This window comes from Apis cerana, linkage group LG3 (genome assembly GCF_029169275.1).
Source record: "Apis cerana isolate GH-2021 linkage group LG3, AcerK_1.0, whole genome shotgun sequence".
NCBI classification, from domain to species: Eukaryota; Metazoa; Arthropoda; class Insecta; order Hymenoptera; family Apidae; genus Apis; species Apis cerana.
The window spans coordinates 4364437-4376635 of record NC_083854.1 but is presented as its reverse complement, the minus strand read 5'-3'; the positions used below and the strand labels follow the sequence as shown (position 1 = coordinate 4376635).

The window sequence follows — 12199 nt, the reverse complement described above, 5'->3', positions numbered from 1 at the left end:
AACAAGTTAACTCATGGCAAGATTAGATACAAGTTGCATTGTAAACACCAACTTGTACTCTTGTAAACTTTGCAAAGAAATTTCTTCGTGTTGCAAGCAATCCAATGCAACGAACAACTTTTTTCTTGATCTTTCAAACAATCAAAAAGATATATACTTGATAAATCTGTGACATAGAGAATGGAGTAATCCAATGTAATCTAAAATCGCTCGTAAACAACAAGTATTATACACAATTTATAAGGATGAATAATAAATATCCAGAATTCCCAAACAATCTCTAATAATGGATGAATGTTTTATCGCATTCCAAGTGCTTGAATCGAAACACGTAACATTATTTAAACCATGTTAAAATCTGAATATATCAATTTCATTATAATTTTCATCTTTCCATCTTTTTTAAATCATAAAATTAAATCATAAAACTAGTAATTTATTCGTGATTTTTTACACACACGCACACACTTTACTCTTCACACATGCATTTATTATACGTATTCATTTGAAAAATATTACTTTCAATTTCAAATTTCTTTCGAAACTATCGATGACTCGCCATCAAAAATGGACAATTCTATGCACGATACACACATTTGCGTTAAGTATACAAAAGAGTTAAAAATCGGCACTTGGCGTAATATTTATAAGATAATCGGATCAATTGTGGCAATAAATGTTGGGAACGCGATATTATTGATAAAGTCGAGGGGCGAATTAACGGCATCGGCTGGCAGATAAAATTGCAAAGTAGCTTAATCTCGTTGTTGCAAATTATTCTCATCCGGATCGTTGGGATCGATGGAAAAAAAAATAAAAAAATAAAAAAAACGCGTTATAACGAATCAATTTTGCCTCGCTTATTTCTCCCCGCGATAGATATTTCAAATATTAAAAAAAAAAAAAAAGAATAAATAAATATTTTAAAAAAACAGGCCATCATAGAGTAATAAAAAGAGAAAATTGTTTATAAAGTCACGAATCACTATGACGTGAAATTCAAACAAGTTACATTTCACGAAATGAACAGAGACGGAAATAACAATTGTTTATGTCATTTTTATTTTTTTTTTTTTATTTTGTTTTATTTATTTATTTTTTTTTTTTTTTTAATATAGTTTTGAAACGTAAACTAAAAATGATTCGAAGGTAGAAAATGTTGTATTGAAATATCTGCAACCTTTATCACGATGGACGACGATCTGATGAAACGTGTTCGTGTTTGAAATATGTTTGCATTGTTGATATTTTGTGGCGGAGAATCGAAATTCGTTTCGTTACGTGGTGTTGTCGTACATATAAAAAAAAGGAAAAAAATGTGAGAAAAATAATCGTAATCGCATAATATTTTCACGTTATATATATGTATGATAAAATCTTTAAACTTATAAATCTGCAGAATTAATTAATAGAACTTGTAAATTCATAAAATTATTATTCGAAGATGAATCACCGTGTTACTTTTATCATTGATCTCTATGGATTATAAAATTACAATATATTATATCAAATTTTCCTCTCCCGGATAATTCATATATTCGTGAATTATTGGAGATATATGCGTGTATGTGGATAGAAAATATTTGTTTTAATTTCCCCATCGGTAAGAGATAGAAAATTTGATAGGAGGGAATAATCTAAACCACATAAAGGATGAGGAGGAGCTTAGTCCCATTTATCGAATGTATGCTCGAGCTGGCAGGGCAGGTACTCTTAATTAATTAACCGATCGAATTCACGTGCGCCAGAAATACCAATTAGCATCCTCTCGTTTCTACGATTTCGACGAATTGAAATTGCTGGTTGAATCACTTATAAATTTCGTCGAAATTCTTTATCCCGAAAAAATATATTTTCTCGATCGTACCATATTTTTCTATATTAATTTCATCAAAATCCCTTTTATCCTTCGTTGAATTTACACTAATACAATATTTTTTTCTGTTTCAGGTACTGTCCATTACGAAGCTTAATAAAATTAGAAAATTCCTTACGGGGCTATATTTCGGAACAGCATAATACTTGTGAGTAATTCTAAATTATTATCTTTTGAAGAATAATCAAATTCTTCTTATCAATCGTTTAATCTTTAATATACCATTACTAAGATCGCTGTATTCTTTTAGATATGATTATATCTGTCGCGTAATTTAAAATTAAGAAAACTTTAAACCGTTATAACTTCGAAGATAATGACTTCCAATCAACGAATGAAAGATCATTAGAAGCGCGAAAGCTTGCTCTTTAAAACTCTTTTTAATTTATCTCGATACGAGTTCCGCTTCTCGAGATATCGTCGTGTAAAGAGAAAGATAATTTTTAATCGTTTTAACTATCTTCTTATCGGTTACTCGGATCTTTCGCTCGCGTCTCGCCTCGCCAACCTATCCCAAACAAACAAACGATTTCTAGAAAAACGTATAAAGTACATTTCAAAGTTCGAGTTACGAGTTCATCCATAATTTCTGCACTGTCTTAATGAATACTTCGAAACCTCGTATCTCGGCAATCGTTTGGGGTAAACAATGAATTCAATTTTTTAAATTTTCTTTTCATATTTCCCACGTGAAAATTTCTCAATTGCGTGATTTCAATGGTTTGCGAACATATGTTTTCTACACCGAATATTTGAATCTAATCAATCCTAATCACAATAACTTATCTAAGTATATTTTAAACTCGTCGATATATAAAGATCTCGTGTAACATTTCCAAAGTTAAGAATGGAAAAAAAGGAAAGAAAAGAAATGAAATTCGTAAGAATTAGCGTCACTTAGCAATGATGGCGGTCGATCGGAGGCTGGACAATAATTATTGGATGGGTTTGCTCGACTATGCCAACACGCTCGAGCGAAACACGAGACGGGACGTTAACCGGATAACGCGGAAAATTGAAAGGATGAATTATTGACAGGGTGGCCGCGCCCTCCCGTAGCAACCCTTACCGCCTAGGTGAAACACGATGTTCCATTACTTTTTAACGCGCCTCGAAATCGTTGATCATCGTTGACCCGTGCTCGATTCCCCGGAAACGAGCCGTTTTCTCCGCCCGATCGCGCGCTTTTTCGCGCCTAGATGCTCTGCCCACGAAGACGCGGATGGATACGATTTTCGTCGCCGACGGTCGTTTCCCTTTTTACACAATTCGGAGATTCGAGAATGATTTATTCGGCTGTGGAAATATGGGAACGATTTCGGTTCCTAATAAAATGGAATAATATTTCGCGTAGAAAATTTTTTTTATTCCAAAAGTAATGGCGAACAATTATTATCACCAGATATCAGCAGATGATACGTAACGAAGAAATATCTTTCTCCAGTTTATAAAAAAAATGAAACTCATCAGAATAGAAACATTAAAATTAGGATCATAAAACCACAAATATATATATTACAGAAAATACTTGTAAAATTGATATAAAAACGAACGGTTAATGAGCCAATTATCTTGGACGCCTCATTAAACACGCGACGTCGAGAAATCTCGTTGAAACATGGGAAAAACCTGCAGCAGAGTAGAAAGATGAATGCAGTTTCGGTCACAAGAAATCGCGATGGCCACGAGGGGGAAAAAAAGGCAGAGAATTCCCTCCAACCGGTGTGGATCGCGAATTTTCCCGATTTTCTCGGGCATAAATTCAGCGTCCGCTTTTTTTCCCCCCCTCTTTTTCTACAACGCCAACTCGCGCTTTTTAATAAAACCATTCGACCACTGTGCCTCTCCTGATGAAATATCGTCTCCAGCGTTCTCGACCTACGCGGCTACTACCTAACCCCCTTCTTCCGCTCATCCACCTGCGCACGATGACCAACACATCGTTCTCATCTCTCACTTCACTCGAAATTGATGAAATCGCGACTCGAAGGTTGTTTAATCATCGTTTAAACACGTGACACGCATAAACTCACATTCTTTTATCTTCTTTTCCTTTCCCCTTCTTTCGATTAATTCTCCTTTCGATTCGATTCGAGAAATTGATATTGAAATTCTAATCTCAGCATGTTGAATTTGTTTATAATTAATAATTGAATATACTTTCCTCTGTCCAATTAATAATCTTACCATATAATATTTCAACGAGCAACAGATAAATCAATCCACCGATTTTCCATTCGCTCGCCGTGCAAAAAATAAATCTTCCTTTTTTTTTTTTCAAGTCAAAAGTTATCCCTCTTTCAATCTTCTCCCTCCAATCGTCCCTCGTGGTTCCACGCGCTTCCATTCGGATTTCCATCCCGTCTTTCGAACGATTAAGCTGCTCGCAATTTTCCCTCGCGCCGGAAACGTTTAAATTCCCTCTTGGTCCCGCCCATTAATGCCATACCTTCTCTTTCGGCCTCGTTATGAATATTCTCACCTGGGCGCACGTGCGTTTCGACACAGGGGAGAAGGAAAGACGAGGAGAAAAGAAAGGAAGGAGGGAAGGAATATCGTGAATACGTTAATTTTCTTCCGGAAATCTGATTGGTTTCGTATTTCATATACATTTCTCTCGTTTTCTTTTTGTTTTTAATTTCAGCTTATGATCGATTTGCATCTTGGAAATTCGCTTTTTCCCCTTACTCCGTTTTTTGTTAATTTATGATTGATTATATTTTGTATGCAATTGTGACGCAAAGATCGTATTTTATTTATAAACATTAAAAAGCGTATATATTTAATCGGATACATCCTTTAAAGATATCGACGTGACAGTTGTTACAGTCATTACATCTTCACAATAATCGAAAATTGCTCCACGTTTATGGAGAAATAATCTCGAAGAAGAACGGGGATACAAATTTGAGTCGAGAAAATTGCTCCACGTTTCAAATTAATCCGCGTTGTAGCGGAAAAGATGATAAAAAAAAAAAAATTCTTTTCGAAGAATTGAAAGATGGCGGATAAGCGCGGAACGAATGAACGAAACGAAGGGGAGAAGGGTTTCGGAAAAGTGAGGTCCAACTCGATCGGTATCCGGATTGAATTTAAATTCCTTATCGATCGAGCGATCCGGTCTTGGATATCGTTTATTTTTATCTGGATACGTAGCGTATTGCTGATTGCACAATCTCGACGCCCGAATTTCTATCGAATTCGCAACTTGTTGATTCATTTATAGGATTTGGCAATCGCCGCTATGCCACGCCAACTTTTGCACATCATACCTTTTGGTCCCGATCTCGATCCAACGAGGAACGACACGAATTTCAATAACTGTTTTCAGGATCCTTCTTTCAATATCCATTTTTAATTCGATTCTATAGTCGATAGTGTAAGTTTTCTCTCTCTCTCTCTATTTTTGTTTCTCTTTTTTAGTTTAAATCGAAGCTCGATAATTTCGTTGCGAATGGATATTGCAGGTTTTTTTTCAGTTTTTATTTTATTATTATTATTATTATTTTTTTAATACCACTTTTATTGGGATAGATAATAGAATTTTCTCCATCGTTCTCTACGAGCTCTGTTCTAATCTAATTTGATTGTCGATGGTACGAATATTTTGCGAATTAAATTGATTCGTACGATATGAATTTTTGCATGTTTTTTTTTTCATTTCGATGAAAGGCAAGAATATTAATTTTTCTAAAAGAATTATGTATTTATAGTTTTTTGTAATTAAAAGGATATATTTATTAACTTCTTTTTCGAAACGAATTCTTTCTCTGTGAAATTAATTTCGATCAAGTCGATTAATAATTAATAATTAATACGATTTAAAAATCTGTTTCTGAAAAATATACAATCAAATTCACATTTGCCAATTGATAAAACACTAAACGACGAATATAATAGAAATTCTTGATCAAAGTTACCATCGATTTTTCGCGTCAGGAAAAAAAAATATTCCAAAAATATATCGAGCAAAATCACTCGTTGCAACGCGATAAAACGCAACGGAATTATACGATATCGGCACGCGTGACAAGCGCCATTCCAAATCTGCCCGGCCTCCGTCGTTTCTCGATCGATCGAGGCCATTACCAACATCCATTACCAAACGTTTCCAAACGCGACGCGGCGTGGGACAACCGTGATTTAATTCAATCATACTCGATTCCGTCATCCATCCATCGTCGATTCATGATCCACAATTTCAAACAATTTCACGTGTTCCCGAAGAAGAAACTAGATATCCCACCGAGTTCCCAATTTTCAACCAGTGGATCCCGTCTAACTTGGCCATCCAACTTACATCCGCGATTCCGGATTCAATAAACGGCGGCTGCCGCGTTGCAAAACGACGACGACTTGGACGATCGATGAACGAAAGCCGTAATGAAATACCTTTCGAATCTTAAAATCCCGGCCTCGCGGGATTCTCCACTTCCTGTTCCTTTTTTTCTCTCTCTCTCCCCCTCTTTTTTTTATCCCTCGAAGAAGAAGGGAAAACTTTCGAGGCTGGAATAGTTGGCGATAACACGGATAACCCGGGGCATACGCTCTCCGCTCTCCTTGTTTCACGGTTTTCTTTTCGCTCTTTCGAACTCTCGACTGCATACCTGTGTCGGTATGTGTAACTGGAAGGAATTTCTAGATGGAAGTTTTTGGGTTGGGAGGGGGAGAGAGACAGGGAGGGAAGAAGTGGCGAAGAAATAGTTGGGAAGAAGTGGCAATAGGGGAAATGGGAATAGACGGGGGAAAAGTAATAGGGAAAATGTTTGAGAAAGAGTAAACGATTGTATCGGAGTAATGGTGGAGAGAGAATATTGTTTTCTTTTTTTTCTTTGGATTAATATTGGAGAGAGAGTATGTTTGAGAGCAGGGAATATTAGAAGGAGAGACGAGGGGGACGGTGAAAAAATGTCAAGTATAAAATTTTAAAGATATGAAGAAAAGAGAGAGAGAGAGAGGAATAAGAAATGAGAAACAAGATTGCGATAAAAAGGAAGGGATGTAAAGAATAGAAGGAAGAAGGAAAGTTTTAAGCAAAGGGTTGAGAGAGAAATTTAGTGGAACGAATATTCTTCTTTTTTTTTTTAAGAAGGTATAAAAAATACAACACAAGTAGAAAATTAGAGAAAAATGGGCGAGAATTAGAAATGGAAATGGAGAAAAAAGGGAAATGGAGACGAGAGAGCGGAAAGGACGGAATATTAATAGATTATTAAAGGACAAAAAAAAGAAACAGGGAGAGTCAAAGCGGTGTGTAAAAAAAAAAGGGAGGGGAGGAGAAAGGATGAAACATTGCGATAGTGAAAAATAGAGGAGGTGGGCAGAAGAAGAACGTGAAACCGTGAGAAAATCAAAAAAGGTAAAAAGTGAAATAGCGAAAAACGGCGTGGCTGTGGAAAAAGGAGGAAACGGATAGTGAAATATTGCAGCAATAAAAAAATAGCAAAATGTCAGAGGAAAATACTAAAACTATAAAAATATCAAAGACTTTTTTTTTTAACGAGTGAAAAGAAGAAAAAAAAGAAATTCAAAATACAGAGGGCATCGATTAAAAGGAAAAATTAAATTACAAGAATAGAATTATTAAATTAAATTATATCCGAATTAAATTATTTCGTGTGGCCTGAGAGAATCTTCCATACATTCATCTATTTATTTCACTTTTGGCAATGAGTACGATACTAAAATTAGAAAAGTAGATCGAGTCCAATTTTAAAAATAAGATTAATAATGTTACTTCCCTTTTGTCAATATAATAAGAAAAGTTACGTGATAATCTAAAATCTATGAAAGAGAAAATTAGTTTGGAACGTAATCTTTTATTCAGCCTCGAAAAAATCAAATGTGTAACTACGCGGAAATTCATGTAGTATATTATGAATAATACATGATCTCGAATACAAAAACAAAAACATTTCCCAATTGCCAATTTATATCAGGAACAAATTTAAATATTAAACATGAAATTATTCTCTGAGAATCCACAACATAATTTACGTAACAAAAGTACGAACAACATCGGTTATGGATTATATTATACTTTAAAATAACATGTTATACGTTTCGCATAAGAGAGTACAAAATTGAAATACCGTCAAGAAAGTGAATACTTTTTAAATTATTAAAGATCGTAAATTTATCTCCGGATAATTTAACAAAAATATATATATATAAAGAGAAATATAAGATCCAAGACGAAAGGAGCCAAAAAAGATCTGCGAATATGTGTATCACGCGTTCGGATATAAAAGCAAGCCAGATCGTAAGAAGTGATAGCATCTCGTAAACTTCGAACAGGCGGGGATACATGCGGTCCGTGATTCGACGAATATGTCTTTCTTATTATCGTTTAAGGATCGGGCATAGATTTCTCTAAATGTCCTGGATTCGTCGATTTCTTTCGCTGGGAATTTTTCAAAGTGGAAAACATGTCACCAGATATTGGAGACATTCTTTATATTTATGTTTCTCTCCCTAGATGTGTAGGATATTTACCCGTGTAACTCTGACTCTTAACCTCACTTTTTCACAGCGTTGAAATACGATAATTTTGTTTATGTAGTTTCTAATGATTTTTACATTGGTATACAATTTTATTTCGCTTATCGCAAATAAGCAATACGATTCATGAGAGGTACGATTGAATTGAAAATTTTATTATGCGGCACAATAAGAGTCTAGGGTTTTTATTTTCTTTTTTTTTCCTTCATCGAACCGTACACCGCCCTGTTACATCTCCGGTCGAGATTTATCCTAATATTTGTCTTTTATACGAAGTCAGATTAGGTTAGGGGATTTTTCATCTCTCGAAATCGAGGGAAGAAATTCCAGGTTCCTTATAATCGGGAAAACATTCGACTTTATTTATCCAGGGATCTCAATTCAATTAAATAGGACGGTTACTTATTAAATCTTGGAAATTGGTTAAATCTCGAGATATTATTAATTCTTAACATCCAATTTTACATATAAAAGGTATCTTTCGTTTATTTGTTTCACGATATAGGGGAACACGTTAAAAGAGGGAAAAAGGAATTGGATCATATTTTTACATCGAACGTATCATATATAACATCAGAAAAATTGCTCAAAATGAATCTCTTCCACGTATAGATTATTCTTCGAAACTTCGAAACTTGGAATATTAATTTACTTAAAAGAGGAAGACACGTTCCATTATCTTCCTCCTCGCTTCCGTTCATTTAATTTCTCAAGTACCGCCACGTCTGTTCCCCTCAACAACAAAGTATATATATATATATCATTGATCCTGCCCGCAAGACGTTGGCTTTTAAAATTTATTTCCGCTCGATGGTCGCTCCATCGTGGAAGATTAATTTTACAAGTCTTCCATATCCATTTTCTATGATACCAAACGCGCCATTAATCTTCCGCAGTGCCTCTTACGCTACGAAAATGGACCGTGTCCATTTTCCGTGATACCGATCCCCCCTCTTCCTCCCATCCCTCTACCATTACGTTTCTGCAACACATCAAACCGAGAATCTATTTCTCCCAATAAGCTATTCTGGACGCCTTTCAAATCGCCCCTAGCTCGAATCTAGCTCTCGTAATCTCACAATTGACGTCATCTTTTTTTTTTCGACCGTTCATCCACGCGCGAAATTAGTCGACGCGGAAAAAGTCGTTTCTTTTTTTCCCCCCCTTTCTTTGAAGTAGCGCATCGATGAACTGGAGAAACAAAATTTAATTTAAAAGGAGAAAAAAAGAGAGCCGAATCGAAACTGGGAATTAGATAATGGAATACTGGTATGCGTGTATAAATCAATCAGAGAGGGGAGGGGAGGGAAGCCCGCCTTCGTAAATTATTTTCGTATTTGAGGCGTACATTGTGCGGGGCAGGCTTATCGATAAAGTCAATTTCGATAAGGGAGGTTCGTAATTTCTGGACCCAAAAGGGATGGCGAGAGGATATTGAACGCTTTACGATCGTGATGCTACTCTCTTTGCTTCTCTTCATTTCTCAAGGTTTTCTTATTAAGAAAGAGAATTAATTGGATTCAATGGATTTTTCTTGGAATTTTATTTATTACACCATTGCTAATGGAAACTTGTGGAAAGTTCAAATTATTCGTTCGAACAACGAACGAAGAAATTACGTTTGTCGTTGCTCGAGCAGATCCGTGCAAGTAGTATCGGACTGTACATGGTCCGCCGCGCGTCATTCCTTTGGAATCAATTCCACTGCCTCGTTACAATCTACTCTTCCGACCGTGGCCGTACTCATTAAACTGCAAACACCTCTCGCAATACACGCGTGAACGTCGTTGCGCGTAAATAATGGAGAAACTCGGCGGAGGAGAAGAAAATTCCTTTCCACCGCAATTCTCCTTTATGTCATTAAAATTATATCACTTCCTTTATCCATAAAAATAACTCAATTATTCAATTTCTCTTCTCTCCTATTGAAAACTTCACCCACGATCAGATCAAACGATACAAAATCAAGCTTTTTAAAATCGAACGACTCGTCTCGGGGCCGAATTTACGCGGTTAATCACGCGCAACCCCCATTTTCATATTTCGACCGGAAATAACATAGCCCCTCGTAGCAGCGGGATAGTAGGAGGCCGCTCGTGGTGGAATCGATTTGATTACACCGAATGATCGAATGCAAATTAGCGGGCCGAGGATATGATCGGCGGCGAATCCTCCCCCGGGTGGCCCGTTTTCCAGATTCCCCCCCACCCTTGCTACCTGCTGCCACCCGTCCAACGTTTCCACGAATTGTGGCCCAATTTCTCCCCTCTTCCATCCGATCGGAATCGTTGCTCCCCGACCCGTGTAATTTCCGCGAAAGTCGAAACAATCGGCTCGTATGTCGGGGCTCCTCCCCGTGAATGGATATCGCGCCGAGGATGGATGGTTTATCCTGGATACAGACGCGTTGTGAAGCGGTTATCGGTGTGCAGATCGGCGTGATAGATAGGGGTGTTAAGACGCGAGTGGGGTTAATTTATTTGGACAAGGGTGCTCTCGCATGATTTATTGCCGTCTCCCGTGTATTAACGGTGTATTAAATGTGCAGCAGGATTTTTGAAGGGGAAATTTTCTTTTTCCCTTTTTTTTTCGAAATTGTGTAGAATGGAAACGAAGAGGGATAATAAATATATATGTGTAAGAGAAATAGTAAGTAAGAAAAAAGATTTCGCTCTAAATTGAGGACGAGAGAAGCAAATATCAGGATTTGTACAAAGGATAGAAAAAGGAAGAACAAAGGAGATTAACAATGCCGAAAAGATTGCAGAGAAGGATTCCCAGGAGGGTCCTGCGAAACTGGATAATAAAAGCGGAGAAAGAATTAACGAAGACAGAAATTGAAATGATAATGACGTATATAAATATATATATATATATAGTCAGAGCCAATGGAAGGGCGGTTTTTTTTATCTTATAGCAGTAATTACGTTCAACGGGGATAAAGAAGATATTTATTTTTCAGTAATAATTACAAGCTGAAGAGTAAAGGGAGTAGGAACAATAAACCAAAGGATTGACTTTTACTTTATTCGCTCTCTTATTCTCACTCTCTCTGTCTCTCTCCTTCTTTTCTGGCGAACAATGAGCGACGGATAAATAAATGACGAATGCCGGACAGAGAGGGGGTGGAAGAGCTTTTGTTTTGCACGGCAATTTCGCGTTCATTAAGCGGCAAACAAACACGGGAGGCTGTCCGATGAAAGGAAAACGAATATAAGCTTTTCGATAAGGGAGAAGAGAAATAGGCGGAATAAGTCGAAGAAAAATTGTTGATGTACATATTTGATATTGCGAAAACTTGGGATTCGATTAATTTTAATCGAGTTTACCTCTCTTCGTGCGTGTAAAAGGGGAAGAAAGGAAACCGAGGAGGATTATTAAAATTGTGCCTTTTATAACTTTTAGAAAATCGTAAATATTTAACATTGTTTCGTAAATTTGGACGCAAAATTAATTATTTAAATACCGTTCAGAGCAAAATAATCGACGCGCCCATCAACGATCCCAATCAACGACCATCCATCGCGAAAAACACCAGCCAAGCGGCGCAGTTCGTTAAATCTCCCTTCCGGGGAGGAAAAATAATCGTGATCTCTCCCCCTTTCACGAGGGAAACAATATGTTTCGCGGCAATTGCTCGGGTCCCCTCGCGACTCTTAAGCAACGTTCAATTGGCAACGAAATAAAAAAAGAAAGAAAGAAAAAAAAGAGGAGGCGTGGCGCGAAAGCTCCTCCTTCCTTTTAATCCGTCGATATTCGTCTCGACGACAAATTGCCACGATAAAAGGTATGTACCCCCTTCCTCCGCCCACTTTTCTATCT

General features: G+C 36.7%; 1 protein-coding gene across 10 annotated transcripts in view; it reads left to right on the top strand.

Annotated features, from left to right (window-relative positions):
• Positions 1-12199, top strand: part of LOC107995213 (protein rhomboid-like) — a 162118-nt gene that overhangs the window by 86636 nt on the left and 63283 nt on the right. For 7 of the 10 annotated variants that reach the window (XM_062072321.1, XM_062072322.1, XM_062072320.1 and 4 more), the window contains one exon: positions 1951-2024. The exons of the other annotated variants lie outside the window; for them this stretch is intronic. The gene's annotated coding sequence lies outside the window, so the exon portion shown is untranslated. The remainder of the gene's footprint in view (positions 1-1950; positions 2025-12199) is intronic. 10 annotated transcript variants of the gene reach the window in all.